The sequence below is a fragment of the Leguminivora glycinivorella genome, chromosome 18 (assembly GCF_023078275.1).
Source record: "Leguminivora glycinivorella isolate SPB_JAAS2020 chromosome 18, LegGlyc_1.1, whole genome shotgun sequence".
NCBI classification, from domain to species: domain Eukaryota; kingdom Metazoa; phylum Arthropoda; class Insecta; order Lepidoptera; family Tortricidae; genus Leguminivora; species Leguminivora glycinivorella.
The window spans coordinates 8,928,752-8,941,668 of NC_062988.1; positions in this window are offsets into that span (position 1 = coordinate 8,928,752).

A 12,917-nucleotide genomic window follows, 5' to 3' on the forward strand; every position below is an offset into this window, starting at 1 on the left:
TCCGTATTAACATATGGCGTGGATCTATGGGGGTTGGCGGCTGACAGAGACCGTCCATTTATCATACAAAAAAAAATAATTCGAAAAATGGCACGTGTCGCTCCAGAGACACCAGCTCAGCAACTATTCATAGATCTAAAAATATTAACACTACCATCTATTTTCATTTTAGAGGTTGCTAAGTACGTTCGGCAGAATCTTGAGTCCTTTACACGGAAAAAATGGAAAAGTGATCGATATCATGAGAGCAGACAACACGACCTGGACGTGCCAAGCTGTCGTCTAGCGAAAACTGCAAATAGTTTGCATGTACTAGGTCCCAAGCTATATAACAAAATTCCTGTCAACATCAAAAATACGAACACATATTTAGGCTTCACTCTAAAACTAAAATCATTTTTGTTGCAGAAGGCCTACTATTCCGTTTCTGAATATATGACCGAATGAAATAAAATTATATACCTACTATGCAATTAATATCATAAATTATCATAATATAATACGAATAAAATAGAATTATATGTCACTTTTTGTAAATAATAATTATAATATTTAATTCCAATGAGAAAATGTACAATAAATTAAATTATACTTAAACTAGATAAATATTTTTGTAAATTGTATATAAATATGTGAATGTAAAACCTGACAATGTATAATCAATACTGAATAAAGAATATGAATATGAATATATACTCGTAATAACGTTACACATCATGGAATGCTCTTTGTCCCGTTCTCGCATAATCGTCTTAATCACGAGCCTGGAATGCACACGTGCAAATGACATTTAATATTATTATGCGATACAGCGTTGCATGGTTTCCCTAGATATACTTAGGACTAAAGTCGCCGTCAATAGAATTTGTAAACAATGTAAACAAACCTTGTAGTCAAAATGTCTTTAATTTCCATTGTAACTGATCAGATACTGGCTAAATCCATGTGTTATTTACCTAATCAATTCCAATCACATTATCGAAACTTATAATAATACATTATTATACACAGTCATTATCAAATACATACACATAGGCACACATACACATTTAAAATATAGTATTAAACAGGTATTCAAGTTATTCGGTCAGATCCCTATACATTATTTATTTTCGTTTGACGTACACCCGACAACTTTGTTAGCGGGGCAGAATTATGAGTAACATACCTAAGTAGGCTGAAACTAGCAAAAACCCAGCGTGAAGAATATTCAGAGCGAAAAATCCACTAAGTATACTTTTTTGGTCAGAAAACGCCGACACTTTCCTATATAATTATATCTTATACTTCTAACCGGAATAATACAAAATTAAAATTAATTATATCTTCGGAATTCAGAAAATTGTTTTCAATTATTTCCACAATACAGAGCGTCGTAACCACCACGGATCGTAAATACCAGTAATAATCGAGTTTTTCAATATCCCCATCTGATCGCACTTATCACCAGTTTATCGCCAATTAGTCTACTTACTGTAGGGTTGCCATTGCCATACTACACAGCGTGTGTATAATGTGTATTCCATACGGGCGAATAGAGCTAACTACATGTTTTTTTTTAATATATGAGATATTATTTTTGATACATAATAATTCAGCACGCAATGTATTATGTCCACATCAATTAGCGTACCTACCTAAACGTTTATGTCATATCAAATTAAGTTTCATCAGACACTATAACGAATCCACACGCTGTATACTTCGAAGGGGACAGGACTTTTCATAAGTACAGTCAGCCAAGAAAGTGGTTTACCACTTTTCGACTATTTCAAAACACATAAGGTCGAAAAGTGGTAAACTACTTTTTTGGCTGACTGTACATACGCGATTCATTCATTTGTCTAGAGCGTAGGCGCAGTACAAATAGAAGAAGCAGGGTTCAGGTGTTCAGAGCGAGAGACATGAAGAATTAAACTCTCCTTAAAATCTTGGAAATAATAAAATATAGACGTATTTTAAGGATTAAAGCCTCCGCCACACATAAAACCACACAGCGCCGGCGGAACGCTGTCGTTCCGCTCGCAATCCGCGCACATTCCGCTCGCAATCCGCGCTCGTTAGTTCCCGTCGCGCTGGGCGCAACGCCAGCGTTCGTCCGGCGCACCGCTATCGTTGCGCTCCGCTAATGCTCCGCTACCGCTCCGCCTACGCTAACAAAACGCGCATGTGTGGCCGAGCTATAAGAGTCCCGGGCCAGTTTTGACGCCCCAACAAGAGCCACCGCCGAGGCCATGGCCCGTTTCGCCAGTAAGCCCGGTAAAAATAAAAGTAGGCACTTACCATAGCTGGGCACCGTTAATCAAATAGTTAACTTCGATAATCGTTAATCCGTTACTATAAAAGTTAACTTCGTTAATCGTTAAAGCGATACATTTCAACAAATTTAACGGAAGTTAAAGTTAATCGATAATCCGTTAATCGTGATAAAAAAATATTTTACTGTAGCTAGTTGCATCAGTTATCAACTATTAAGTTTTTGGGTAAGTTTATTATGTTACTGTAAAAGACCGAAGATTGCCAAAATCTCTTGAAAAATCCCAGCTGCCAATTGGTAAAAGCGAAAGGTTAATAAATAGGTATTGTTCTCTTTGGACTTATATATACGTTGTTTCGGTAAGTCCTAGGTTTTACCTTGGACCCGTAAGTATTGGGTAACTTGGTAGATAGCGTCGCCCGCCGAACTCTGGCTTGATGCGTCGGTTGCGTGATTAATGTGCCATGCGTCGTGCCTGATGATTTACATTCTGTTTCGCAGTTAGTGATGGGTGCAGTAGGACTAATAAACTTTAGCAGGTCTCGAACAAGTGATCCAAAGGCACCAATTGATATGTAGACTGAATTTTCGGGAAAATCCTAGGTTTCGCCGTACTCCGGGCTTTTACAGTAGCGGTCAGAGCAAGTTTTACTCGGCGCGTGCGGAACTGGATTAACGATTAACGGACTCGAAGAAATTTAACGGAAGTTAACGAATCCGTTAACATTTTTTAAAGTTAACTTAAAAGTTAATCCGTTAACCAAAATGTTAACTTCGTTAATTAACGATTAACGGATTAACGAGTTAATGCCCAGCTATGGCACTTACATATATAAATAGAGAAAGCTGAGTTCCTGTAGTTACAGTAAAGAGGCATAAAGACGGAATAGCCAAAATTATTATGGGACATGGCGGGAACAATCCCATATTAACACGGGTCACTAACCGCGGGCATGTCTCCGTGTACAGAGACTCATGGTAAGCCTAACTTACAGGCCTAGAAACCGATACATAATAAGCCGCAAAAAAGGTTATTACTGAAACAAAACACTGGGACCGGATTCTGATGCACAGGCATTAACACCGATCGTTTTTGCGGTACTGACTTGTGCTGTTTCTCATGCACTAGTTTGGCTTGTCATTCTTTAGGTGACATGTCACGTGAGTTAAACTACATAGCCATCCACATACTTGTCACAATTATATAAAGTAAGTTGACATTACAGGAGTCAAATTGACAGTCATTGATAGCATCGGACCGACAGCGTCTTTGCACTAAGTAAAACGTCATACTTTTACAGATTTTTAACGTTTAAATAATTCTTGTGTAATCTATGATGCTTAAATCGATGTCAATTTAGGATGGTTGTACTCTAGATTAGATGAAACCATGTAGTATTGGCTACGTGCACAACAATTACGCCCACTACCATGTGAACCTGAAGTGGAAAATGTCAAAAAATGACATGTAAACAAACATTATATTTTAACGATTTTTCGTTAATTTTAAATAAATCGAATAACAAGAGCTACTATTTCAAGTGCAATTTAGGTAAATAGATTATAAAGAGATCGATATAATACCAAAAATCAGTTTCCAAAGCATTACTCACGGTATTAAACTTCCAACCCCAGACTACAGAAAGAGTCAATAAATTGGTGCTGGCAGGGCATATAAGGAATCTTGAAGAACATAGGAGTAATGGTACAAGTTCTTCGAGCTAGTGATATGGTATTCGCTAAACCTTCGTCCCGTTAATGCCATATAAAACAAATCTAAACGTATTAAGTACCTAGTCATGTCCGCGGCCGCAGAAATATCCGACACGGGCCTATTCCCAGGCTAGGCCTGAATCTTTAAGCATAATCTTTTACGGTAGGAAAAATACTAACAGCGTATTGAACAATATTAGGTAAACAAAGCTTAAATATAATTTATTATAATGTTTTGTTTTGACATGTCACTTACGTTTTCTCTTCACCGTAGCTATCCATTTAGTTCTTTGATCCAATTTCCAGTGTGCTCTAAGAAACACATAGAACGTGCAAACGACTATTTATGCCATTATTTGTACAATTAACAACGAAACAACATTGATGCCCCATATCAAACATTACACACATTGTATTATATTTTATGAGTTTTGATAGATGACAACCACAATCAGTGTCGATTTTGACCACCGCAAGCACTGCGATCGCTTTGCTTACCCCCTCCATGCACTTCGCACGAAGCCAATAGATAAACCAGCGTTTTTTGCAAAGGTAACCAAACTTTCTAATGGGTTGGCAACGCGCATGTGACACTCCTTGAGTTGCAGGCGTCCATATGTTACGTTGACCGCTTTCCATCAGGCGGACCATATGCTTATTTGCCACCGACGTAGTATAATTTTTTTTTAAATAAAAACATACAAAAGGTTAATGTGGACAGTTGACACCTTACTTACTAGATCTATTTTGCATTCTAAGTTCTGTTTCGCAGAATAAAGTGTTTACTGGAACAATGAAACCCAGTAAAGAATTAAGAGCTATACAGAGTGGGGCCTGTAACAAAGGCGAAGAATTGAACTCTAGGCTATTCTCCTTAATACTGATCAACATTTGTTCGGCGACTTTTAAAAATAACTTGTATTTTGATTTTTATCACCCTTGAAAGTTTTTTCTAAGAGGTAATGTATTGCGAATTCTGTTAAGTCTAAAGTGTGACAGACAACGTCAATGACAACAATAATGGCGTACATTGAAGCTAATATTTATTTTGTATGAAAAATTAAAAATTAAAAGACTTCATAATTTTTAAAAGTCACTGAACAAATGTTGATCAGTATAAGGAGAATAGCCTACAGTTCAATTCTTCGCCTTTGTTACAGGCCCCACTCTGTATAGTCTTAATAATTTACCAGGAAACTGGAAGAGCTTAGAAACCTTGCAACTTTGTAGCACACAATCTGTGGAACGCATTTCCCCTCCGGGCCGGAAAAGCGTTTCTCGGCGTCAGGTCGAGAAAGTGAAAACTGACGTTATCGGCCGATAGCCGGCTTTATTGGACGAGTTCTTGTAGATAGTAGATTATGTTGACGATAACACGGACTTCCTCAAAGAATGATCGAGAAGTTCTTAATGTTGATTGGGCTCCTATCCATGTAACATTAAATTTTGAAAAAAAATCCCGACAATTTGGACCATTTTCCATCAAACATGGCTAAGAACACTCCCGACTAATTCAGTTAAAAAAAAAAACTTAATTTTAATTGGTGAATCCACTTGGGGAGCTACGCTACGGTGCCACAGACAGACAGATAGCCCGTCGTTTTTGCGTCGGCGGTTAAAAAAACGGGCAAAGATTATTAATTGATCTCTTTGCGGTATAGAACAATCTTATGTTTCAGGACCATTCCATACCTAGTTTGGAAAACAATGACCTAGAAACTAACCAAACTAGTAACGACTAATATAGGGAAATTATTGCCGTACTTACTTTGCCGTTGTTGTAAATAAATAAAAATAATAAATAAATATTTTTAACCCCCGACGCAGAAACGACGGGGTGTTATAAGTTTGATGTGTCTGTCTGTCTGTTTGTCTGGCTGGCTGTGTGTGTGTCTGTCTGTGGCATCGTAGCTCCCGAACGGATGAACCGATTTAGATTTAGTTTTTTTTTGTTTGAAAACTGAGTTAGTCGGGAGTGTTCTTAGTCATGTTTCATGAAAATCGGTCTTCTAATATGTCGGGGTTTTTTTCAAAATTTTAATTTTGTGGTTAGGTTATCTATCATGTCATGTGCAACAATTAATGCGTCATTCTGCACAGGTGTGCCATGATTTGACATAATACCTATCATTAATACCTAACAACATAATATTAATTGCAAACGTAATATATTTTAGTCCTCCGTTAATAAATATGCTAATAAGAAGACGTTGATTGATTAGATAATCAATCAGTTCAGCAAAATTAATCATATTGCGGCCAAAAGAATTATTTTACATAATCTACTTTCTACTACTATAAGTCATAACTAACTAATTGATCAATAATTGTATAGTATTATCTGTTTATACGAAATAATAAGAACTTATAACTTACTAGCTTTTGCCCGGGGCTTCGCTCGCGTTAGAAAGAGACAAAAAGTAGCTTGATGTCACTCTCAATTCCTTCAACTATCTCCACTTAAAAAATCACGTCAATTATTTATTTTTATTATGAATGGCTTACTCTTGACCACAGAGTCGTCACTCCGTTTTGCCGTGAAAGACGGATAAACCAACAGACACACACACTTTCTTTCCCATTTATAATATTATCATGGATATTCCATTAAGACGGCAAGAAAAGGAGATTTAGGAGTGTTTACTGTATTGTAAAAAAAATCAAACTAAAAAGTAATGTACCAAATAATATTAGAGTACAACGTCCGTTTAGCTATTTCCAGTACATTCTATTCTCTATTCATAATCCCCTGTCATTAACTATTTGTACAATTGCGTCCACCAAATGTTATATTTAAACACCTTTATAGCTTGACATCTGTACATATACGAGTTTCACATACTCGAGATGTATTTGACTTCAAACTTTCGTTTTCTTTATTACTGATGGTATTTTATCTTATCTTTAGATATTCTCAGATGCGATTGAAATGATCTAATCAGCGTATCGCTCAAGGTTTTACACATCTATTTTGAAAGACATATAGAATCCTAATACTTCTCAGGTTATTAGCGGAAATCTATAGAAAATAGAAATTATACAATCATCTATACCAAAGATCTAGATAGCGACATACAAATACCTATAAGATGCAGTGAAATGCAAGTAAGCAAATAAAAGATAACTTACCTATAATATGCTTAGCTGCAACATAAAATGTGCAACTGACAATTGAAAAATAAAACATAGCGTTTAGCGGCCATTGCCACCGCAGTAAGTTAGAAAACGCCACACCTTGCCTATAAACTTGCGCGTACGCACAATTTATTGTAAACTGCTACTTCGCTACGCGACTGGCTCCATGGTAAAAAGGTTGTAACCGCCTAAATAGATCTACTAAGATATGTCTTTTTAAAGTGGTTACAACGAGTTGTGGTCAGATGCGTCATAACTCTGCGCAATTGAATACCGATTACGGGTTAGCATTGTAACGCTTTAACTGGGTGCTCTGTCGGGTGATATTACAATCGTGCGCATAGCTGGCGTGTGATCTCCAGTTACTATGTTGTTAGGCGGTTCACTCACTGTACGATCGACCAGACAAAAATCGTGAAGATCGCGCGGAAAATTCTAGTCAATACATGGACAAAATAGGTCGTTACCATCGATTTTCGATATGGGATGGTCAGGGCAATCGGTTGTTACAATCGATGTGCGATCAAGGAATACCAATGTGTTAGAATTCAGGTTGAGACTAAAATCGAAGCAATCGAGTCACCGATACGATACGATATTGGTGATTGCACGGGCTTTTGTTACCTCTCGGTTAATTTTAAATATATATTCAAGCATGATAATATTGTCATGCGCTGTCAATCCGTCCTTTTGACCGGTTTATAAGAGTCTCGGTGGATTGTAAAGATGAGTAGTAAAATATCGTAAGCGAATCCCCTTAGAGGTTAAGACCTGAGGCAAACGCTTTGCGCTTTGTGTGCGATGGATACAACACAGGAATGCGCCAACTAGACTGCGGAGATCACCTGCAGAACGGATATCGGTATTATACGGAATTATGGATCCGCGCGAGAGTTTTACAATGCAGCTGGGCAGCTTGAGAGTCAATTAAATTGCGTAAAATACAGCTGCTGTTTGCATGAAATTAATTGTGTGTTGTCTTTAAACTGCTAAAGGATGTTGATGATGACGTTGTCCATCTCAATATTGTAGCCAAGAGACCATTATTTTGCGGCCTTTCTAGATATCTTTCGAGGCCAGCTGAAGAATTATGGATGGTTATCTTTTGAGGTCTTCAAGTGTTGTTGGTATTTATTCTTATCAAGCAGATTAAATAGATTATCTGTACAAACATGAAGCAAGCATTTGGCTCATTTGTTTCGATAGTATCAATCAAATCTGTGCATTCACGCTTGTGTTTAAAATGTTATATAACAGGCAAATCATTACTTTGATTATGACGGTTCGTTTAGCTGTTCGTGAGACTTGGCCGATTTTATCAGGATATACACGTTATATTCATCGCTTCGAAAAGCGATATAATTAGGTTTATCTATAGTTTATAACTGCATTCCTTCCTGCCGGTTTTTTAACATCTAACACAGTTTTATCGCGTGACATCCGATTTGCTAATTTGAGTAGATAAATTGAATTCGCTATTTACATATAACGGAAGAAAACCAGCAACCGCACTTACTGCTGGCTGTAAATAAAAAATCTAAGAAGCAAGCCTGATTAGGAAACGGAAATCAAACGCAGTCTCGTTTAGTTGAAACCGTTGATTCGAATGTAGTAATTAGCTTCTTGCTCATTGCGGAATAGCACGAAATACTCCGAAGGCGCGCCATGGGGTTCAGTCCAGATTCTAGGCATACCAACCGCATAATTTGACAGATATCCAACTAATCAACCGTTGCACAGCGACTTCTCATTAGTAAGTACAACTTAACTAATGGAGTAATGGATGGCTGTCGAGACTGCCAGCATAAATTCAAATTCAAACTATTCTAAGTTGACAGGCAGCCATGTTAGAATCCCGATGACTCAGTTTAAATTCCGAACACGTCGAGTGCGACTGGCGCGCCTGACCGCACCGCCTTGTTACGTTCGAAAACAACGAGGAAGTCAAACTTTTTCAAACGTAATGGCTGGATGGATGCTCTATGGTTTGTAAAGCCCACCGACATGATAGGTGTTATTACGCATAACCAGTGTCTCTAGTTCTTGTTAGTCCTTACGAAGATGTACGAGTGTTCGCCTCTCAGTTGCGCGGGGCTCGTTAGAAAGAGAGTTATGCTTATCTGCGGTCCTCGAGCATGCCAGGAACTCTGCAGTAATTATCTTTAAAGCTATGCGGGTATTTGAGCGCAAAAACTGTACGGTTTATGCAGGTTGCGATAATTTGCCGTCTAGTTGGACAGAGCTTAAGTACCGCCGTGAAGAGCGAATTACACATCTTGGCGTAAAAACTAAATGCAGCGCTTAGTTTACCTATATGTTGCTAGGTAAACTAAGTTTGATACTGCTTGATTTCACAACGGACTACTTATATACAGTATGTAAACTAACGAAAACCATTTACTGTAACCCGTAAATGTCCAGGTGATACTGAGAAACTTTTACTATGGGATCAACCCCGAAATCACGAAAATAATCTTCTGACAGTTTCATAGGTAGTTTTATTTTATAGTAAGTATTTCCTATGGGAGAGTAAATTTTTATTTCGCGTTTTGGGTGTTGGTCCCATAGTGAAAGTTTCTCAGTATCACCTGGACATTTACGGGTTACAGTAAATGGTTTTCGTTAGTTTACATACTGTATAAATATTTATTTGCAAGATTTCATCACGACTCATCAGCAATTAACCAAATTCAGGTAATATTAATTATAATTTACGTAGCCCATGTAACCGTCGAAATCTTTATAATAAACAGGTTGAAGCACATCACGGCATCTTGAAATAATTTAAATTAATTACATAACCAATAAAATCTCGCGTGTTTAAGATCTCGTGACTTACGCAATTTCGGTATAATCGATGTATTGGATGAAATCAAATTTTTGACGAACTTCACCGGTTCTTACGTAACGGCAACGGTACAGTCTAACCAAAAACAGTAGAAATTATAGACTTAATATATTGACCGGGATATAGACCGTGATTACCTTTCTGATTTTTGTCGAGCTCCCGATATTTCGACGCAGTTGCATGCATCATGATCAATACAAATCTAATAAAAATAACCGTGAATCATTCAAAACTCTTAGAGTAGAACTTACATAGCGGGAATATCGTAGTCTCGTCCCGTTTTCTCACACATATTGATTAGAAAGGGATGACACTAAAATGTTGCCACTTTTTAATTTCTACTCTTTTTGGTCAGACTGTACAGTTATGTTCTTATGTTTCGTCGTCCTGTTTCTGTATGTGTCTTATTGGAAATACATAAGGTTTTCATATGGCCAGTGTTGCTGGTTCGTGCATGTATTGGTAGCATGAGTCTATGGTTTATGGCGAGTGGTCTTGCAGTAATGAGGTGAAACGTGGTGGACGCGTCACGATCATCGCAGTATACTAATAGATACATTAAATTCGTGCTAATAAAGGTTAATTATACTATTAAATGTTTATGAAAACACATATGTATAAGATACGAAATACGCAAGGACACAGGTACAATAAATCATTTGCGATCATCGAAAAAATATCATTTGACCGAGGAAAATAAGCATTAGATACCTATTTAAATAGGTAGTGCTCATTGGTCCCTCCGGGACATCCCGGCGTCAAGTAAATGTTGAGGATATGATAGAGGTCTCCTCTAAACTGCCAAGACACGACTAAAAAAAAATCCTGGGTTCGAGTTGTCAACAAATAATTATTGGTGGCGATAAAAAAAAAGGTTCTTTTGGAAAATTTACTCATTAAATTCACAATCAATTACTCAATAATTAAAGTGTATTTTATCCAAGTGAGTTACTAAGAAACATAGATTGATGAATACCGTTAAGATAGATGTACGTTTAAATCTTTTTCACACGGTTCTAATGTAATGTCCACTGTCGCCCCTAAGAAAGGAAGTGTCAGCAAATCGATAGAGAATTAGCTTCGTTTCCCGTTGACACGGCGATCGGTCATTATTTACGTATTAAACACAAGACACAAGTGATATTAGCACCCGTGGCGACAAGTGTGAAACGGGCACACGAAGTGATGCGTGTTTTTTTTTCAGTTAATGGTGGGTTTCTAATGAGGTTGATGGGTAAAATTGTGTTAGCTGCCGAGTGTTGTGTTGACATTGTGGTAAACTGTCACAAAATTGTGAATTCCTCAATTAAGAAGTCTTCCTTATATAATGTAGTAGGCAGGTATTACAGAGTACCTACCGTGTGTCCCATACAGTGTTCTAAAAGAGCGTTTGACCTACTTCCAGTATTAGTAATAGTGCGTGATTTTAGTAATCTGCATTGAGTGGCGCTTATTGCTACAAATATATGATAATTATGTTAAGGGATGTTAAACATGACTTCGAGGATCAACCGTTGGAACTATTTTTACATAATAAAAATGAACATAGAATAGCTAAAAAACTGAAGATAGCACCAGTCGTGCATCTAGCGAATACAGCACAGCACATGGACGCTTTAAGTCATAGTAGGTAGATACTGCCCTATTTAGAAAATTACAAGTGCACTTAAGATAACTTTTAGTCGTTAAGTTATGGGCCAGTTTAATTTTTTCTACACTGAGCAAAACGGACATTAATCCTTCTTAAAATGTCAATGATTCATCAAGCTGCATTTCCATCTAAACTAGATTTATTCGACATCAAACGGAAACCAACACCGGAGATTAAATGTTCCAGTTAGATCACAATAGGGCGTGTCCCGTACATACAAGTCAACAAAGTCATACAGTCCATAGCATAGATTATAGAAACCCTTAGATGCTGTCATCTCTTCCCATACCCGTGTAAGTGACATCATGGCACCACTTTACATTACGACAACTGATAGCCAGTTGCTCACCAAAAATCCATATAACTTTCGTAAAGTTGGAAATAGAAAGAAAAGGGAAGGGAATTGGAAAAGAAAAAGCGGTAACTACCACTATATTGCTTGAAGATCGAGTAGAGTAGTTGTATCTGTCTCTTTCAATAGGTACACGACACATAAGTGTATACTGTGCAGGATGACATTATGTTATGTACATCCTGCTTGGTCTATATTTTATTCTATGACTATAGTTCATACTGCATACAACCAGTAAAGTACCATCTGCAATGGCGTCATGATGATACAAGGAAAATACCAGCTTACCAGTAAGTTCAGGAATTATTTACGTGTCTTAGTAAGTGTATTGATTACGCTATTTATATAAATAATAAGACGTTATTTAGTAGAGGAGTGGAATGAGAATTTGTATGGGGGGGGTCATAATAATTCCCACAGAACCGAAGTTTGGTTTTTTTAGTTCTTTGTGTGTGTCTTTTTGACATACTAAAAATATAGTAAAATATATTTATGCAAAATGCGTTTTTTCGACCGCCAAAAGTTGTATGAAAAATTACTATGGAAAAAAAATCCTAACATTTAAAAATCGTCTCTGGTATCAACTTATGGGGAATTAGGCGGCAAATTTTTTTATAGCGTTGATGTTTAGAAAAAATATAAATATTTTTCACTATTTTGGTAAAATAAAAAATGATAAAAATCATAAATTTGATGAAAGGAAGTAATTAAAACATAAATTTCAGCAATGTAATTTTTTTCATATGTCCCACACCATGGTAAATACGGGTACGATCCGCCTGGTGATTAACAGTTACGGTAGCCTATGACGCCTGCCAATCTAGAGCCTCCACATGCGCGTTGCTGGCCCTTTAGGGTACCTTTCCACTAGACATGCGCAACGTGATAGTGTTTGATATCCACCAATCATGTTCACTGTTCACAAAGTGTAGCGCTAGTAGGAACGGGTTCGACTAAGCTG